Raw genomic sequence first — 6,321 nt, 5'->3', positions numbered from 1 at the left:
ACACTGTGATTGTAACTAGATGCCACAAATGACTTTCTTCTATGTTTAAATCATTATTATTGTTCAGTATCACTATATGAGTGAAATTTAATAGTTCACTATCGCTATATGAGTGAAATCAATAATTCATTATCACTATATGAGGGAAATCAATAATTCAGTAATAACTATATGCGTGAAATCAATAATTCAGTAATGCTACATTGGTGAAAATTAATAATACTTACATCTAATTGAGGATGAAACATACATTATTCATTTTAGTTTTGTACAATAAATAAATTTGAATCACCCTTGGTGATTGAATCATACCTGTTCATAGATCCATATATCAGTCATATTAGATTGTAAGTTCAATACATTTATTTTTGTTTAATTGGTCATTGAAGTAACATATTTTTATTAGTTCCAGTCAGGAACAGTATCATTTCCTTATATCAGTTGTTTTTCTCATTCAGGATTATTCTATTAAATCCACTGTTGGACTTTATGCACTCTCATTGTTCAACTGCATAATAAATATCTCATTAACAATATTTCTTTTGATGCCTTCACTAAACCTAATCCCAACCTGGAATCATCCTGTTACACCAGACGTCTGCAGATATATAAATGTGATGTAACATAGATAAATGACAGTGATGTAAAAATATTGGAGGAAGAGAAATGTTTATGCTCCCTATCTAGAAGCATACTGTTGAGTCTGGGCACTTTAAGTGTACTCTTGGACTGATAGCAAGGCTAACTTGGATAAAATTAAGGGATGTCATTATTTATTGTATCTTACAATTTTTAAAGGGTTTCATAGATCTCAATGAAAGATAGAAGATGACGCACATTCTTGAAGACTGTTGTCTACAATTGGTGAGTGGTAAGTTGCTACAGTGAAATATGTAACTGATGAAGATACCTAATACTCGATGGAAGATATTTGTATTATCATAGGGCATTAATTCATCAGCTGTTGTTAAAATTGTGAAGAATCAATTGAAGTTCAAGAAAGGTTAGTGTCTGACTATACTGCCATGTTATTGTCACTGGGCATTTTTATGCCTCCAAAGTGCTACCAAACGTTGTAAAACACTTATGAAACACCTGTCCTTTCACCAGTGCATTAAGTGTCCATCAGTTTACTCATACTGGTGCATAAGTCTGCCATCTAAACAGACTCTTCAAGGAGCACAACGCTGAATGTCTTGCCATATCCATACAGTTTACTCATACTGGTACATAAATCTGCCATCTAAACAGACTCTTCAAGGAGCACAACGCTGAATGTCTTGCCATATCCATACAGTTTACTCATACTGGTACATAAATCTGCCATCTAAACAGACTCTTCAAGGAGCACAACGCTGAATGTCTTGCCATATCCATACAATTTACTCATACTGGTACATAAATCTGCCATCTAAACAGACTCTTCAAGGAGCACAACGCTGACTGTCATGTCATATCCATACAGTTTACTCATACTGGTACATAAATCTGCCATCTAAACAGACTCTTCAAGGAGCACAACGCTGAATGCCTTGCCATATCCATACAGTTTACTCATACTGGTACATAAATCTGCCATCTAAACAGACTCTTCAAGGAGCACAACGCTGAATGTCTTGCCATATCCATACAATTTACTCATACTGGTACATAAATCTGCCATCTAAACAGACTCTTCAAGGAGCACAACGCTGAATGTCTTGCCATATCCATACAGTTTACTCATACTGGTACATAAATCTGCCATCTAAACAGACTCTTCAAGGAGCACAACGCTGAATGTCTTGCCATATCCATACAGTTTACTCATACTGGTACATAAATCTGCCATCTAAACAGACTCTTCAAGGAGCACAAGGTTGAATGTTTTGCCATATCATCTATACAGGCCTGAGTTAGCTCAAAATGATTTTTGGATGAACTCCGTTATTAACGTTTTGATGTGGGGTAGAAAACGTTAAAGCCACCATATCATGATGTGCATGAAAATGTAGTTTTCCAGTTTGTGAATATCATACCAAAAGGTGAATATAAAGTGGTATAGCTTCATAGCCTCGGCGTTAAATAACCAGTTTATGTCATACAGATCCACAAATCTAAACCTATGGACTAACGGTGCAATGTTAAGGTTTTGTTAGTCAGCTTGCAGTCCCTCATATGTTAAACCTATGGACAATAAGTGTAATGTCAATTCACAAGCAGGGGCCCCGAGTGGCCGAGTGGTCTAAAGCGCTCTCCGTTACGGATCACTGCCATCTCACCTCTGTCTGCGTAGGTTGGAGTCTCGGATTCGGCCAATGTGGGTATGTGAGAAAGCTTGCCAGTAGCTTCTCGAGGGTCGGTGGTTCTTTCCGGGGATTTCCTGGGTTCTTCCTCCACCATTAATACTGGCCGCCATGTATAGCCTATATTGTGCTGAAAAATGGCGTTAAACCCTAGAACAACAACAACAACAACATCAATTCACAAGGGTAATGTCAATTCACAAGCGTAATGTCAATTCACATCAGTCGCCATATCGTCATACACATATCAAACAAATGTACTAAAGGTGTAATAGTAAATCTCTTTTAGTCGCCATATAGTTCCCCAAACGTTAAACCTACGGCTTAACTCTAATTTCCGTTGGTCTCCATATCATCTAACCCGTGTTGACTTCCCATTATGCCCCATATAATGTTAAACATAGAGGTGTAATGTTAAATTTCACTTATGCTCCATATCGATCCTTTTGAAAATTTATACAGGTTTAACATGAACTAATTTTAACTCCTCGTAAGCCCAATATCAACCAACTATATCACTGGCCAGAATTTGTATTTATTTGCATTTCATTAAACAAACTGAAGCTCAGCACTCTGGCATTAATTTTAAAAGGTCAACGTTCCGAAATCAGGTTTTTAGCTGTATATGCATGTGAGCATGATAAGATAACAAGTTTCAGTGGATATTATTATTTTTTAAAACTTGTTTCTTGTAGATGTATCTGAAACATAACTTGAACTTCTATTTTCGGACAACTATGAATTGTAGATTGACCCAGATTTAGAATGTCAGTAGATCTTAATGTCTGAGAACGTGGGTTCAGCGATTCTTGGTCCATGATAACACTCAAGGTTAAAGGTCATGATAAAAATGATGAACAATTTCGTCGATGATGAACATGCGAACTCAAATATTAATATCGTCGATGATGAACATGTGAACTCAAATATTAATATCGTCGATGATCAACATGTGAACTCAAATATTAATAAAATGCTTTTGTTACCAAGTTTGGAATACTGGGGAGAATGTCAGAGACGGTGTCTGTACTCTGCTTTTAAAAAGAAGAAAAGAGCTTATCTTTGTTTGCAAGAAATTTCGTTTGGTTCGTACGGCATCATTCCTTCCAAGTAGCTGCGCAAGGGATCTTGGCGCCCGAGGGCGAATTTCTATTATTACATAGAACAGTTTTTAAGTCATTTCCCCCCAGCCCACAAATACGTATTGCGAAAGAATTGCCCCCGTTGCACTAACATTTCAACTATAAAAATAAAAACAATACACGCCATCCTCCTGCAATCGCTTGAAGCCTGATATCCCTCGCGCTGCCATTGGACCTTCAAGAGATTCTTGCTTTATTTCTTCTTCTCATGATAGTATGCATGTCTTCAAAAGATTCCAGGTAATTGATAACTCTACACATGTATGTTTCCACCTTTTGGCAAATAGCAAACTTCTTCATAATCAAGTGTTGGGAATAACTTGTGTCGTCCTTGGTCTGGGCGTAAAATTCAGAATTCTCACATATTGGAATATCTTGAGAACTGTGATTATACTATCCGATATTTTATATTGTAGTTCGGGCTAAAGAGTAAACGAGCCATTAATCTTTCCGAAATAGGATGTTCGCCGTTATTGTCGCAATGGGTAGGCCTACAGCGTTTGTGGCATGTAACCGGCCACTTATGTTACTTTCATGTTGAAGCTGTCAAGTCTATAGAGCTCAACCTAATAGTTGTATGTATTTTGAAAGCGAGGAGCAGATAGTTGGTGGAAAGGGAGAGCATTATATACTTAAAGGCCATCCTTTTACGAGTTTAAAACCATTCAACGAATATTCTGTTTGCAGTTCATGTAAAAATCATCTGGCATTCGACTTTTGAAAGAAATATTCGCAGACCATGATTGAACAATTTCGTCGACGCTGACTAATGCACAAATACAAATCATTCATCATTAATTAAATTTTTTTTATATAAAAATGCTTCACTTTCGCAAAATGCTATTTACTAATTAGATCATGCAGCTGAAGTACTTAGGTTTTCGTGCGGTTCACAGTGTGCTTGACTGAAAATAGTCCCTAGTGTGTTTATTGCTTGTTTTGTTTTGCTTCATAATTTCCCGCAAAGCCTATCGTGATGCACGCACTTCGTGCTTTTATTTTTATTATTAATAATCTTATTTTTTTAAGTATAAAAAGACGTTTACTCCATAAAACTATTGGATTAAACTAATGACTAAATTTTTCCAAGTAAGGTGTGAAAAAAGGCACATCTGGTGCATGTTTAATTAGTTTCGACGGTGGACCATTTCAAAGGGGCAAAATATATCGTATGTACCTGGGAGCAATTTTATGTAAGTAGGAAAACTCTGAAAAATGGTGCACGAAAATATTTTTTTTATTAATCTGTTTTAAATAAAAAAAATATAAACTTGTATGACAGCATGTGATTACAGTTAACTGCATGGAATGTTAAGGTGTACGCATCTTCTCATTGCAAATGCGCTTTACAGTTATTCAAGACAGTTGTCTAACATATAGGATAGTTACTGCGCAGCTAACCAAAAGTTTTGCCGGCTTTTTGGTTAGGTTTGTCATATGTATGCATTATACTTTTAGTGATAGCGCATCATGCATTTCGTTTTACCCCTTTATCTAAAATGGATTCAAACTTTACGCATCCACGAATTTCATTTAGTTAAGCTTGATTCTGGGCAAATCTTGGGTTTGACCATCTTTTAGGATCAGTTTTTGTAAAATGAAAGGGTGAAGCTATATCATTTCCACCAACACGTAGATTTATAATAGCAACCTGTCATATCGCGGGATCTATAGTATCGCGGTACTCAGATGTTTTCAGTATTTTTCTGCATAGCGTCACCTATTGTGCCCTTATTCTATATACCCTACAAGACCATACTTTACAAGTTCTGCATCACCAAGTGGTATTGCTAGCGAGAATACTATTAAAAAAATTCAGCCATAAATATCACTACTTGCAAAAATGGCCGTCCCCCAAGTTTTCAAATAGAATATTGATATCATTGTAACTAATCGTTTAACACGTTTGTCGCCTGATAATTTCAAAGATGTTATGTAAGAGTCAGATATCACGAAACCCGTATTTATCAAGAACCAAGAGATCGAATGTTTGGTAGTATGTAAGAATCGGATATCACGAGAATGTATGTTAGTATGTAGGAGTCCAAAATGCGAAGCATGTTAATAAGCTTGTTTCTGGTGTCTTTCAGAATTAAGAGGCGTTGACTTTAAAAAAAATGTAATTGAATTATTGTTATGTGGTCGGCATGTACTTTCATGCTCAATTTTTGGGCTCAGTCTCAGTCACAATCCAGGCGCCACTCCCCGTCACAGGTGGTTACAAATGCATTATTTAATCTTCTCTGACAAGTTTTTGTAGTTTGGAGGCAACATGTCACATAATGAGGGCCATGGAAGTATCATCCATATTTCAAGCTGATGTACATTGTGTGTAACATAGGCATCAAGTTCTCAACATTAGGACAAGTATATGCCTTCGTAAATATATTACCGCCCCCCCCCCCCACTACTGTGACATCAGAGTAACCCCCCTTGCATAACATGGAATCTACATGGCGAAGGTTTATCGATCGTTTCCCGCAATCATCTGATTTAAACGGGAAATTAAATACATTTTAATACAGAGCCCCCCCCCCCCCAGCCAACAAATGGACCTATATCATGTCATGAAGGCCAGTAGGCCTATATTTATTTACTTATCCCCCGATCGTTAACTTTAAGAACCACGATATTAAACAACGGTTATAATTATTTATCATTCTATCTTGATATCTTTCTATCCCGATATAATATCTGTTCATCTGTCAATCCACACTGGAGATGATAGGTAAATGTTTCACCTACGACAGTGGATAGTAATTTCAAATGATTACAGGATGATTGTCCCCCTCGTATTTGCCTAAATTTGAACATTTGACAGATCAAGTTGACAATATGAAAAGAACAAAGATGACAATTCCTTTGTTGCAATGACAGGCACCCCCGAAAACCTT

Source organism: Sinohyriopsis cumingii, chromosome 5 (genome assembly GCF_028554795.1).
Source record: "Sinohyriopsis cumingii isolate HCF-2022 chromosome 5, ASM2855479v2, whole genome shotgun sequence".
Lineage (NCBI taxonomy): Eukaryota > Metazoa > Mollusca > Bivalvia > Unionida > Unionidae > Sinohyriopsis > Sinohyriopsis cumingii.
The sequence above is the reverse complement of the archived record's forward strand: the minus strand, read 5'-3'. Positions refer to the sequence as shown.